At 41.9% G+C, this 14,353-nt stretch overlaps 1 non-coding gene across 1 annotated transcript; it reads left to right on the top strand.

The window, feature by feature from the left end:
* Positions 1-11,963: 11,963 nt before the first annotated feature.
* On the top strand, positions 11,964-12,082 carry LOC137632102 (5S ribosomal RNA). Its single transcript, XR_011042018.1, has one exon. It is a non-coding gene; the product is annotated as a 5S ribosomal RNA (ribosomal RNA).
* Positions 12,083-14,353: the final 2,271 nt, after the last annotated feature.

The raw sequence follows: 14,353 nt of genomic DNA, 5'->3' as shown, positions 1-14,353 counted from the left end.
GATTTACTTTTAATGAGTTTTTTTTTCTGTTAGGAAATACATCTTATGATTTTAGATTGAGGCAAAATTCTACAAGTTAAAATCCTAAAAGAGATTAAATTTCCAATTTAGGTTCACAACGCTGTGCATATTTTACAAAATCAATTCATCTTAGCTGAACTATCGACGAAGACGAAGTAGCAGGCATACACAGTAACCTACAGTAAATATCCATAGCGATTATTTTTCTTGGAACTTCGATAAGTTTTTAAGAGCTCTCATTTCCTTTTTCATTCTACAATCGTATAACTAGCAATTTCCATCAACATACTCTTTGGCCGCTTCTCTTTCCCATGCACAAACATAGCACTGCAATATACGCCAAAGAAAAAAAAACTGCTTGGATAAAAACCCGCTTGTTAGAAGGGAGAAAGAGACCATTTCGCAACCCGGTTGTTATGGAGGGCGTCGTAATTCCATTAACTTGACAGGTTCTTGTGGGTCCTCCGGTTGGGAATGCACTCACTGAGCCTCTCTCTTCGGGGATGAAGGTCGGGCCTGAGTGTCAGATTCTTTGGGAACTTTCGTCAACGTCGTCTTGAAATATAAACCGGCGTAATTTGCATGTGTGTAAGAAAATTTGTATTTTGCTGTAACGCAAGACGTTATGTATTTCATTCTTATATTGATTTTATTCCATGGTAGTAGTTAATCTCCTCCTCTTAATATTAATTGATTTTAGTCAATACGCAATTGCAGACAACGTTTGTAAATTAAATGGATCGATTTTATTACATAAGTCTTTTATCATTAAGATTTAAGAGCAAATATGTTGAAGAAATAATCGAATGAATCTCAGTCATTTCGTTTTTATTTTTTTACTAGATTTAATTTCTGTAATTACAGGCTGGTAACACATAATGCATCAATAAAACTTTAATTGACCGTAGCTTCATGTCGTCAGTTTGTGAATTAAGCGGATAGGTGGATTACATTTATAATTTTTACTTTCTTTAGTTATAAACATAGGAATTGATCATCTATAATCTGGTGAATTTACTTGATAATGCTTTAAATTAAGTGCCTGGTGTAAATTTTATTACACCTTATAGTTATTTCTATGATGGTTAAAGTAAATTGAAGATTAGTCCTTTAGAAATGAATTCCTTTGTTGGAAATTCTATTTGGAGAATTTATGTCATGTTGCATTTTCGTGATCGTACTTTTCTTACGAAATTGCACTCTTCTACAAGTGAGCAGTTGATATATACTTGTTAATACCATGTGAAATATAAAGAATATTGTTAACACAAGTAACAACAAACCTTGATTGTTGGACAGGGAAAGCTAATGGTAGTTTGACTGGTTGCGAAATTTGTCTTTTATCCTCTCGGTGAACTGAACAGGAGAAGCCAGTGTATCAGAACATTTGAATCAAGTGACACCAGTGTCTGAGCAAGTACGCGAAGATATTATTATGGTATGTAATATATTTATTGTGAGGAGTTATATACGTTGTAACTGATTAGCTGTACACAATTTTCATCTACTAGTTAACCCATGGAATTCTGCCGAGGACTTCATACTAGGGAATTAGGCGACAAAGAAAAGTCCTAGTTGTGGTTGCTTTTCCAAATGAAATCAGTAAAGGTGCAAGCAGGGAGAGTTGATTCTCTGGAATCTATATTCGCGTTTATAGATATCTAAATCTGGAATGCTTGATCAATATATGATATCTAGGCGATCCTATATAGCGATGGTTGATTTTTATATGACCCTTTGTGTATGAATGGAAATAATAATTGATCTCGCCTTTCTCAGATTGTGTCGAACTTGTCGCTTCCTCTACTTTCCCGTGTCGAATATTTATACAATTTAACATATCATTTCTACATGGCTGTTGGCGTCGTTACGATAAAGAATCAATTTTTTTTTGTGGTTACACACGATCTGTCGGATTTCGAGTATGTGGGAATTTAACAATCATGATCAAAATGTGAGAATTTTCTAGAGTGGATTTAGATTGAACAGTCACGTAGCATGTATTTTTTCTAAACTTTAAGAATTGGGAATTTTGAATTTGAGGTTACTCTCAAGTAAATAACAGCTTGGGGATTACCCGGTGCATTGTTCGCTACGAAAGACGCAAGAGTCGTGTAGTTTTTTTTATTGCGAAAAATTTATAAATTGTTACCAGCTTTACTCCATGATAGTATAGCGATATGCCAAAAAAGTACTTAAACTTTTTTATTTACTTTTGCAAAAAAGACGTAACCTTATTAATACTGGATAATTATCTTATTAGATGCACATCCCATTTTATAGTATTGTTTGGTGCTCTTTGCTAAAGCATTTGCTGATCGAATACTGCTCCCTGTCATGGAAACTATACAGTAAATGTTTCTCTCCGCGTGGTTAGATAGGAATAACGTTTGCTGTGTGAAATTTAAGAACATTCATTCAAATCCAGTTTGGGGGCTTATTGAAGCAATTGGCCATCATAATGCTATAAACTTTTTTTAAGTTCGAAAATTATAATAAAAGTAACTAGTGTATTACATATTTGCGTTAATGAAACTGGTGCGTTATTAAAGAACCGTTTCACCAAATACTATTAACCATTAGCAAGCTGTTTACTTCCAGCATTTATGATCTGTGCTGTCGTAACGCCAGTTCAAAATTTATATTAATCAACCATTCGAGCAAAGCGTAAATTTTCCAAAATGCCTTATGATTTCAAAAACACTCAAGAGGCACTTGTTTTTTAAGTGCTTAGATCTGACAATAAACGAGCAATATGCGGTGTGAAATGCTGAATTCCTTGACATGCATACGATAAAATTAATTACAAAAGTTCCTGTAGAGAGTAAGGTTCCCCTGCAGTATAAAACCAGCCCTAAAGTAACATCAAAAAACGATTTTCACCGACAATGAAGCGAAACTAAACCTCTGCATTTTCTTTAACAATCTAATCTCGAACAAGTATTTCTCCAGATGTGGCGGTGTCTGCCCTCCTTGAGCGATGTCCCTCGGGACGTGGGAGGCGTTCGAGCGGGAGATTCTGGAATGATGAATTTCTGCCCGAGTCTTTGCCTCGGGATTTGCTTCTTCATTCATGTTTGCTTTCTCGGGATTTGAGAAACTGTCTCCGTGTTGGCTATCCCAAGAATTGGCTCTTGTGGTTCAGTGTACTTAACACTTATATTTTAGATAGGATTATTTTCATACGACAGTTGCAATATTCACCGATGTTTAGCATTTTGAAATAAGAAAAGTTATTTTTAAATCAAACCAGATGAAGATGATATATTCTTTACTAGACCTTTTTAATATCCTCTTTCTCTCTCTCTCTCTCTCTCTCTCTCTCTCTCTCTCTCTCTCTCTCTCTCTCTCTCTCTCTCTCGTTGAGGCATAATCTATAATCTACTGAATAACGTAAGTTTCATGATGTCCTTTATTCATTCTTCTAGTAGTCTACCTGAGCTAGATTTGAAAATATATCAATCTAATGTCTTACCAAACATAAAACCAATTAGTAGTATTTTCAGTTAAGATTCGTGTTTTATTCTTTATTTTTGGAGAATTTACTTCATCATTAAAAGATATAAATTTGTTTTATTCATGAATTCTACATGACAATATCCATTCCTCTCTTAATGAACAGATGACTATAGTATAATTATTTAGAGAACACGCAGAGGCAGAGAGAGAGAGAGAGAGAGAGAGAGAGAGAGAGAGAGAGAGAGAGAGAGAGAGAGAGAGAGAGAGAGGTGAAAAATATATTTATGAATACTGATGTAGCTAGATTAATTCATGTAAGGCGGAAAACTCCGTAAGTAAAAAGGATCACGTTGAAGTCTATCGATCTTTGGAGAAATAATGACGAGGTACTTAAAGAAGAGAGAATAGAAAGGGGAACGAGTGAAAAGGACGCAGGATACAGGAATATAGTTTACGCTTTTGTAAATTATTTGGAAAAAAATGAATTAAATAGCAGGGGTAACATAGGACAGGCTGAAGTGGCTAACAAAAGAATTGTGAATAAGTAGCATAAGCAAGGTTTGAGTATTAGCCTATAATTACGATAATGACTTAATTTTCTGATTAATGTAATTAAGAATGCGTTCAGTCACCTGTCATACTTTATCGTCTAGTGATATAGGTGCTAGGCTTTGGTATCTAAAAAGTGTTAAGTTGAGATTGCAAGGATATAGGAATTACTGCATTACTTATGGAATGAAGCGAAATAGAAATTTCCACTGTACAAAGATTCATTCATTTTGATTATAATGAAAATTTTACCACTAGTTGTGTTGTCACCTTTTTTCTCGGTGCTCTTTTAAATAAGTCCTGTTCTAAATTTCATATTTTATCTTTTCTTTATTATTATTCTGTTCTTTTTTTTTCGTAAAGGGTTGCTTTTCCTTCTGGAACCTTAAAACCAATTTTAGCATTCTGCGTTTATTCTTGATTTATTTCCAAGAGAAATTGTGTTAAGTTTGCAGATGTGATGCAAGAATCTTATTCTATTCCTGACCCTTGGTGGAAAGTAGAATAGATTGAATACGTGGGATTGAGCAATTGGGTGAGAAGAGATTTGAACTTATTATGAGAAGCAGCAAGGGATCTAAGTCGAAGCGAATGGATGATTGGGCAGGGTAATGCTCAGACAATTTTCATTCTGTCGTTAAAGCTCAGACTGATCTATTTTAGCACATTTAATGGGAGTAATCGAAAATGTTATAGTTAAATTAGACGTAAGAGGCATATTCTTAACCGAACAGTCTTAAAGTCTACAGCCGGTTTTCAAACTGAAACACTGCTGTTTAACAGGACATTATATGATATAAGTTATTTACAACTGCTAAATAGTAGGTATTCTAATGAATAAGAGATCATCTTTGCCCGAGCTTTAAAATTACCACCATTAAATGTGAGGATACTAGGCCCATATATTAAGACAGTCGTCAAAGGAAATAATACATGACTTGCGTCATGAATATAACATTAATCATATTTTGAAGCAATTATCTGTTTAGAACAAAGATTTTATTTACTCTCTGAATATCGCCCCAGGACAATAACCTATTATCCTATAATTGAACGAGCTTGAGTCTGTTTGGTGATGGACTGATGAAAGTTGGAGTGGCGACAGAAATTTAATTTTAAATACATCACTGAATTGACTGGAATCCCGCGTGGGAATAAGTCTTGCTCGTCAAATCATCCAGTAGTTTGAAGCAGGGTTGCCAGGTTTTCTAAGTTAGAAAATGTCAACTTTTATGCAACTGCAGCTTTAAAATGCTAACCCAATAGTAAAAAAGCCAAAAATATAGCATTTAAGGCCAACCTGTTTACATATTACAAAAGGCCACCCAATTTCAAAGCCCCAAATTTTAGGTTTTTGCCATGAAAAGGGCCAACCTGGCAACCCTGGTCTGAAGTGTAAACCCTTGTTGAAGTTACTGAATTTGACGAAGATATAAATTTTAAGGAGAATATGAACGACACCATTTATGATACGATGGAAACCAGGAAAGTTCTAAGTTGACGGGAAAGGAGATCGAACATCTCTAAACCTACATAAAAGTTCTTTTGTAAAGAGACTACATTTAATGCAACGATTTTGCAATAGACAAACCACAGGAAATAGTTTTTAAATATAAATAAACGTGGACGTATTTAAATGGAAATGTTTTTAATAAAGTGATATATATATATATATATATATATATATATATATATATATATATATATATATATATATATGTATATATATTGCACTATAAAAACAATATCAATGGAAGGGGGAGCATGGATATTGTTTGAATAAAAAGTATTAAGCCTCATGTGGGGGAGTTAACATATCATTCATAACATTCGGTGAAGGAGTTAACATTTAATAACAGACTAACACGAAAATTTGTCAACTGTATTGATTGGATCTAATATTTTATCTTATAACATATTTACAGGGGAGTGCATTGGCTCCAAGAAGGGGCCAGATCTCTTACTAGAATGGAAGAAGATGATCGAACAGGCCAATCAGTGTTGCCATATATGGGAAATTATCCCTAGATGTGGGGATTTTGGATGTCTGTACAAATTTCTATGAAGAAAAGTCAAGGGTGAGTAAACGTTTATATTGTTGCAATTATTTTTCTTGCGCTTATGTGAAGTATAGTGAATAATTTCTATACTAGTAAAGCCGACGTGATCTGAGGATAATATATGTGAAAATGGAGATTTTTGGGTTGTTTTGGAGATTTTTTATCATGACTTTTGGGGATTTTCAGACTAACCCACCCTGCAACACTGCAGTCCATCACGTCATTGTCATCATCCATGCTTACTTTGGAATACTTTTTAACGTTATTAACCTTTAGACTTTAACTTGGACAAGCTGACGGTCTGGTAAGGTTGTGATTATCAAGGTTTCTTTCAATGTTTCAATTTTAATGTTATAAAGGTTTTATCTTGGTTCCGTTATGTTTCTTAGAAAAATGTTTCCTGTAATTTTCAAATTGGCTCGTGTTAAAATGCCATAGATTTCTAGGTTTTATTTTATTTTTCAAATTTGGTTTCATGGTTGTGTTATATTTCTGTAGTGACTTTAAATGTGTATTATCTTAGATTGGACAGTTATTTTTCCTTGTGGGCATTGATGGTCCATTATCATATATGTAGCCTAGCGCTAATGTTTGGGAATAACTTAAGTAAATATTTACTCCTCCACCGTTCGTGGTATTCGTGGGGAAATGGGGGGGGGGTGGGGTTTGTATGTATATAAGCGGCCACCTGTATGGATTATGTCTAACTTAGAATATGGCAGTGTAAGGGGTCGCTGGTTGCCGTTAGCCCCCCGTCAGGTAAGTAGGTAAGGACACGTTTTGTAAGTTAGGTTAGGTTAGGGGGGAAAGCTGAGGTTAGTTGATGTCCATTTTAAATGAACACGTGAGGAACTGGCCGCTGATATTTAAAGGCTCCGAATTCTGTTGTACTGGGATTTTTTTTCCATTTCAAACTACTGATATCCATTGTACTAGCCACAAAATACAAGCAAATACACGCATTGAATAATATAAGTGTCCCGGTAAAATTATACCATGGTGCAATAAACGTCATGTAGGAAATATGAGAGTTATGGTGTATTTTTTGGTGTTTTAAAATTTGTTATGATTCTTCTGGGAAATCAATAGTTTTTAAGTTGTGGGTCGACTACTATAACTGAAAAGCTATGGCTTTCCCCTAAGTATCCTATTTTGGTATTGACATCAATTTTTCGAAACTCCTTGAAATATAGTGTACTTGTCTTATCATGTTTATATTTAAATTTTAAATTTGACTTTCTGCTAGTCATTATCATAGAAAACCAGTCATCATAATAAAAAACAAAATTGCTGTAATCAACACACAGTAACTGTAATGAAACACTCAAAACACTAAACTTTTGTGTTCATCACATAAACCATTAAACAGAGGGGTACCTCAGGGGAGTGAACTGGGCCCAGCCTTATTCTGTATCTATACTCAAACAATTTGTAGGTGATACACAATTTTAGCTTTCTTCTACATGATGATATAGACTGCACTACTTGAAACTCTAAACCAAATTCTTGCTAGTGTTAGGAAGTGGATGACAATCAAACAACCAGGCAAAAATTCAGTGAAAATAAAACTGAGTTTATGGTGGTTGGAAAGAAAAACAGCCTGAGAAACTTGGATGATACTCTAATAAACATAACAATTCTGCACCAATATCTAGTAGTTTGCGATCTAGGAGTATCTCTTGACTGTAACTCTTTTTTTCAATCCCCAAATGATTGTTGTAAAAACTGCTGGCTATCATCTTGGAAACCTTGCTTTTATAAATAGTTCTATGATGAATATTCTGTAAAGAAACGTGACAAACTGTGATATTACCAGGATTAATTTTTGTAACCATCTATCACAGTTTACCAAAACATGATAAACAGAGGAGTAAAACTGAAAAAAGGTGTCCCACCCCAAGAAAGGATCACTTACACTAATTGATTTACGCTGGAGGCCTATTAAAGCAAGAATTGAGTTTAAAATATGTACAATGATCCATCAAATTATCAGATCCTGACATCCAAAATACCCAAGAGAATTACCAGAAGTTGTGTAGTTAACAAATCGTGTTGACACGAGAATAATTACAGATGGTTTTAAATTATTGGAACCTAGATGCATGTCTATTGTAGGTTCTAGAGCCTTTAAATATGCAGCCCTGAGACTACAATAATCTCCCATTAGACATCTGAAAGACGGGAGATATTAAGGCTTTCAAGAGGAAACTGAAGGCTTTCATGTTCTCTAAGGGCTTCAGTATTGCGGATTTGACAATAAACGACCAATATGCGATGTGAAATGCTGAATGACTTGGAATGCATATGATAAAATGACTGTGAAGGTCCTGTAGAGAGTAGGGTTCCCCTGCTGTATAGGACCAGAAAAGTGTTGGTGTGTTTTTAGGTGCATAGAATGATTTTGCTGGTGAGATGTCGTAAATCCTATACTGTACTGTATTTAGATTTTAAAGCTGCCTGTAAAACAATTTATGCCTAGAAAACCACGTATCAAAAGAGAAACCAACTCGTTGATACAACCTAACTTCAGGTTCCCCACTTAACGTAACCCGAGATGCTGTGTTTGGATTAGATCATTCGATATTTTTTGTGATATTTTTATTAAGGATGCATATAATAATTTGACCATAAAACCCTGGGAGAGGGTTAATAATAAAATGTTTTTGTTCCGTAACCGAAATACAAACCACGCTATTTACATTGGGTTTACCTTTTAGCGGAGCTGAAATGGCGAGCCATTAGAATTTAACGAGGGTGTATTACCCCCGCGCTAGTTAGCGGGGGGTAGGGGAGTGGTAGCTAGCTACCCCCCCCCCCCCCCACACACACCAGTGAAGCTCACTTTCACTTTTGGCTCGGACTGGGACAGACGTCTGTCTTTGTCCTCGCTTGGCAGCCATTGCTTGTTTTGTCTTTACTTAATCACTTACTTTTCTCTTACTCAATATATATGTAAACAGTTTTTCATGTTTGTATATATATTTGAGTATAGAAATCAGTAAGTTTCCTTTTCAGAGTTGTGTGTGTAGTGTACGATATCTCCGTGGAGCCCTCGGCAGTTTAGGCCACCACGGTGTAATTTTATGGGTTGCGGTCGAGTTTGACTTCGGTCTTTCTCTCTCTCTCTCTTGAGGTCGTTCACCCTTTTACTACGTCCCTTGTAGCTTCCTTCCCGTGTGGGGGGGTTGCTACGCCGTACGTTTTGTCTCAATTAGTTTATGAATCTAATTGTATTTGTTAATTTTTCAGCTTTGTAGAATGATTCCTTTCGGGTTTTCGTTCTTTCTTTAGTGTTCATTCATTTTTAAATTACATAATTACATAGTTTCATGATTATAATTGTTATAATTCTGTTTTGGTTACAGCTCTCCTTCCGTGAGTGTAAGTGGTTGTGAGGGCACGTGCCTGTTGTGTAATTCTTGTTTCCTTTCCCTTGGGATTCCTCTTCGGAGCCTTCCCGGGGGAATGAATGTTAACTAATGTTTTTTGTTTTTATTTTTCACAGTTACCGATCTAGTTCGTTTCTGTAATGTGACAAAAGAGTGAGCTGTCTTGTTGAGGCCTGGGGATTCGGCTGTTGCTGCCTCCCCTATAGATCTTCGTCAGGCGCCAACGGTTTTTCCTGACCGTCCAGGATCGCCTGATTGACAGCTCGCATCAGCGCTCACCTTCTTGATGCTCCTGCGCGCCTTCTGTTTAGCGCGATGCGCGCTAACCATCCCTAGTCTCTTACGCGTCGGCGATCGCCTATGCGCCCGTGTGATTCTTCGCTTGCGCGCTAGCGATTTGTTAACGCACCACCGCTCGCCGTCGCTTGCTGATGCGCCATCGCTTGCCGATGCGCCATCGCTTGCCAACGCGCCTTCACTCGCCAACGCGCCTTCACTCGCCTACGGGCCATCGCTCGCCAAGACGCGCCATCGCTCGTTAACGTGCCATCGCCCGCCTACGCGCCATCGGTCTCCCGACCGCCTGTGCTCGCCCGCGCGCCCACGTGCCTGCGCGACCACGTGCCCGCGTGCCCGCTCGCCCACGTGCATGCGCGCCTACGCGCATGCGCTCCAATGTTCGCGCGCGGGCGAGCCGACGGTTTTCTGTCGCGCGAACGCCGGCTTGATTCCTGCAGTAGCCATTGCTTGCCTACGGGTCATCGCTCGCCTGTGAACTTTCGGATTCCGACCACCAGCTCTCGCCCTTCTTACCACGCTCTCCCTCCTTCTGCGCTCCCTCGCGCACTTGCGTCTGCGCTCCTGCGTGCCCGTGTACGGGTGCTTCCACGTTCGGCCACGCCCGAACCATTGATTTACCATCGCGCGAGCGCCAGGGCGATTGCGACCGCGATTCCCGTCGGGGTTTCGCAACATGGCCAGCCTGGCGAGTCTTCTGGAGCGTATTTCCAGAACACGGTCTTCACCCCGTAAACGCAGAGCATGGCACATGCAAGAGTAGGAAGAATCTTCAGGGAGGTCTGAGCAACATTCTTCTTTCCAGAACCTGGGTTAGCCCTTCCTCGTCATTTCCTGGAAGGGTCTTGCCAGGGAGCTTTCCGTTCGAGATTTCTCCGTCGGGCAAGGGGTGACTGGTTTAGCCCTTCCTCTTCTCCATCTCGTGGAAGGGGCTTACCAGGTCCTTTCCCTCCTTGGTTGCGACCCGAGGTTTTGTACAGGGAAGCTCCAGGAAGATCATGGGTACTTTCCTCCTCTCGGGCTCAAGCACCTTGGCGTTTCGTCGCCAAGTTTCGAACTTGCGGGCAAACTCGATATTGGAGCATCTAGACGCTGTGACCGAGTGCTTCCTCTCGGGTGTCTCATCCATGGATGTCGACAAGCTCAGACACTCTTCCATCCTTGGGAAGAGCTTGTTTGAGCCCAAGGACAGAGACATGGACAGCTGTTGTGCGGAGGAAGTCGACTTCCGTTTTCACTCCTCCAAGGCGCTTTCTTCCAGACCCTGCAGGCCTCCAATGCCTCTTCTTTCAGCCTCGTCGGCCTAAGTTATCGGACCGGCTACGGCAGCTAAGGCAAGGTGTACAATAGCAGTCCCCTCCTGTCAGGGACAGGTAGCACGGGATTGGCAACCCCCCCCCTTGCAGGTCTCACGCTGGGAGGATGCCTAAGGTTACTCATCCGGATAACAGCTTCCCGATGCCGATTCCTGCATGATCTCCGTGATCAGCCAAGGATATCGCGCCTCGCTCTTACCATCTCTCCGTCTCTGTCAGCGAATCCAGTGTCACTGAACCTCTATGCCATGGGGTCGGCAAGAGTTTTGCCCGTTTGGACAGAATGATCTATGCCTTAGGAGAAGGCCCTCCATAGGGTCGTCGACGGCTTCATCCCCCGGCTTCTTCAGTCGATCCTTTCTCGTAGGAAAGCATCTGAGACGGGAGTTCCGTCGTCGACCTCTCATCTCTGATCAAGTTTGTCGAACAAACTTCGTCCAGCGTGGAACAGCAGAATCGATCAGACTGGTAACGAGGCTGTAGGACTCCTTAGGCCCTGGATCGGAAGGACGGATACTTCCAGTTTCCATTCCATCCATCTTCCAGTTTCCATTCCATCCATCTTCCAGGAAGCTCTTGGAATTCAGCTTAGACTACAGGTGTTCCTACTTAAGATGCGGTGTGGCGATCCCGCCGCGGCATCGCAGGTTTTCCCCAGAGAACTCTCCCTGCTTTCCTCATGGCCGCTCAGGAGCAGGTTTCCGCCTCCTTTGCCTTTTGGAGGTCTGGTCAACTCCAGGAGGCTCGGGTTCGACCTTCTTCAACGCCGGGACAAGCTTCCGGGTCTTTACCAAGAGTGAGGGATCATGGTAATTTGCTAGGAGCCTTCTCTACTTCTGCTCAACATCTGGAGTATCTAGCCATGATATTGAGTCAACAGCCATACCACGTTGAAAACACCGCTTCTCGTCCGATCAGCGAAGTTAAGCAACGTTGGGTCTGGTCAGTACTTGGATGGGTGACCGCCTGGGAACGCCAGATGCTGTCGCCTCCTTCTCCGAGCCTTCCCTTCAGTTGACTGTGGCAAGGCTGAGGAGAGTCGCAGTACCTGTTCTCAGTCAAGCAGAGCTTTCAGCCCTACCTTGGAATGTTTCCTGGGTCTCTTTTCCTCATTGACCTGTCTAAAGTCCCGAACGGTTGCCTCAGGATAAGTTCCCTGTGAGGCGGCCCAAGTTCCGGTGGTATCAAAGCAACGATTAACCGGACTTTCTGGCCCCTATGGGACCAGCGGAACGTTTAGATTTGCAATGGGGGTTGACCTATGGAACCTCTTGATGGGAGTGGATTTTCTCGTCCTTTCCCCACATTTTGATGCTGTTCTCGGACTCGTCAAAGAAAAGGGGGGGGGGGTCATGTTCCGGTTCAGGCCTATGGTCAGGACCTGAAGGATACCTCCCCATCATTCAGGCAGGCTTAGGGGCCGTAGCCTGGCCCCTCTACAGGTCCTACAGTTCCTGCTGAGTCGCTCCGTGCGCGACGACTTCATGGTACTGGCGTATTCCAACCAGCAAGGGATGCATTTTCATACCTTCGCATCTTGCAGTACAGATACTGAGATGATCCGAGGTCCTCTCAATACCACTATCGGCTCGCTCATTCCGGGCAGAGGAATGTTCTCTTCGACTATCTGAGCAGAGCCTCGCAGATAGAGAGTACCTGGGGGTCTTTGGCCTTTAGTAACCAGCAAGTCCTGGCCTGGGGGACCTGTTCGCGACAGCCTGGAACTTCAAGCTTCCGCTGTTCTTCCCCCCAGTCTCAGACCCCTAGACTCTTTGGCAAGATGCTTTCCGGTGACGGTGGGACAACATCGACGCCTACGTCTTCCCACCATTTTTGTCTGTTGAGAATGGGTCTCAACAAGATCAGGTTGTCTGTCAACCTTTCGATGGCCCTGAGAGCTCCACTGTGACTATAGGCAGAACGGTTTCCGGACCCTCTGCTTCCCCTGACGGAACTCCCGGGAGAGCTTCTCCCACGGCACAGGCTACTCAAACAACCACACTACATCTTTCACGAGCCGTTGCATCGCTTCGGCTTCACGCCTGGAGACACTACGCCGCCTCCTCGTGAAGAGACAACCCGCTACAGTCGCGGAGCGGAGGTCGCGTCACCTGCGATAGTCATCCGCAGGGGTCTACCAGGCGAAGTGGAGAGTCTTCTGTGGTTGGTGTCGTGGGAGAGATACCTCTTCCCTTGAGGCCTCTTCTCCAGCAATAACTGAGTTATTGCTTTTCGGCGGGAGGAAACACTTTTCCGCTCTCGGCAGTGAAGCCTGTCGCTCAGCCTTTCCCTGGCCTTCAGGCTGAAAGGAATAGACTTTTTCCTTCCCGCTGGACCTTTCTTCGCTCATGTGAAGCTGTGAACGTCCCTGCCCTCAGTCGGAGTGAGACCTCCTCCATGGAGCATGGTTCGGACTCTTTAGTTCCTTAAGAGATCTTCTCAAGAACCATTACGTCAGGCCTCTGATTGTATTCCGTCTTGGGGGACGGTGCTCCTGCTCACTCTGGCCTCGGCCAGTGTGTAAGCAATCTTCATAGTCTCGTACGATTCCGCCCTTTCAAGAGAATAGGGGAAGGCAACATTCAGGTTCGCTCCTGAGTTGTTTTCTAGACTCAGAATCTTGGAGCCCCGGGCCTTCGGTCCGACTCCTTCAAGATGTCGAGTCTCCATTCTGTATCAGATGACCCAAACCTTCTCCTTCTTGCCAGTAAAGGAATCGAGGGGTTATCTTTGAGAGCAGCTGCAGTTTGTCCTCACGTGCAGCCAGGTTGGGAGCACAGGGAGGACACGGGAGAGTCACCAGTATACCTCTTCAGCTCGGACTCAAAGACATTCATCTCGACCTGAATCCAGATCCTCCCCCGTCACGTCGCCCTACAGCACGATGTCGGATACATCGCAACGTCCCTCGCCTTCGAGTAGAACTACTCTGTGACGCAGGTGCTACAAGCTGGAGTCTGGAAGCGTCTAATGACCTTCGCAGCCCGCTTCCTGCAGGACGTGACCCACAGGAGTATTGATAAGTTTCTATCGCTCTGTGGTGGCTACACAACAGCTGGTCTAACCTCAGTCTCCTTTTTGGACAGGTAGCAGAAGGTTGAGGGCATTGTTATCAGGTTTTAGTCTGCATGAACGAAAGAAGTATGTCTGGCCCTTACTTTTTTCTTCATCATCCCCTCTACTGGGGAAGCAGCATCCTGGTCTCTGCATAGCTGACCTCAAACCTCTGCAGGTAAACCATGCTTCCTTGTGTTCAGAGTAT

Source organism: Palaemon carinicauda, chromosome 40 (genome assembly GCF_036898095.1).
Source record: "Palaemon carinicauda isolate YSFRI2023 chromosome 40, ASM3689809v2, whole genome shotgun sequence".
Classification (NCBI taxonomy): Eukaryota; Metazoa; Arthropoda; class Malacostraca; order Decapoda; family Palaemonidae; genus Palaemon; species Palaemon carinicauda.
Note: the sequence above shows the minus strand (reverse complement) of the source record. Positions and strands in the feature narration are given on the sequence as shown.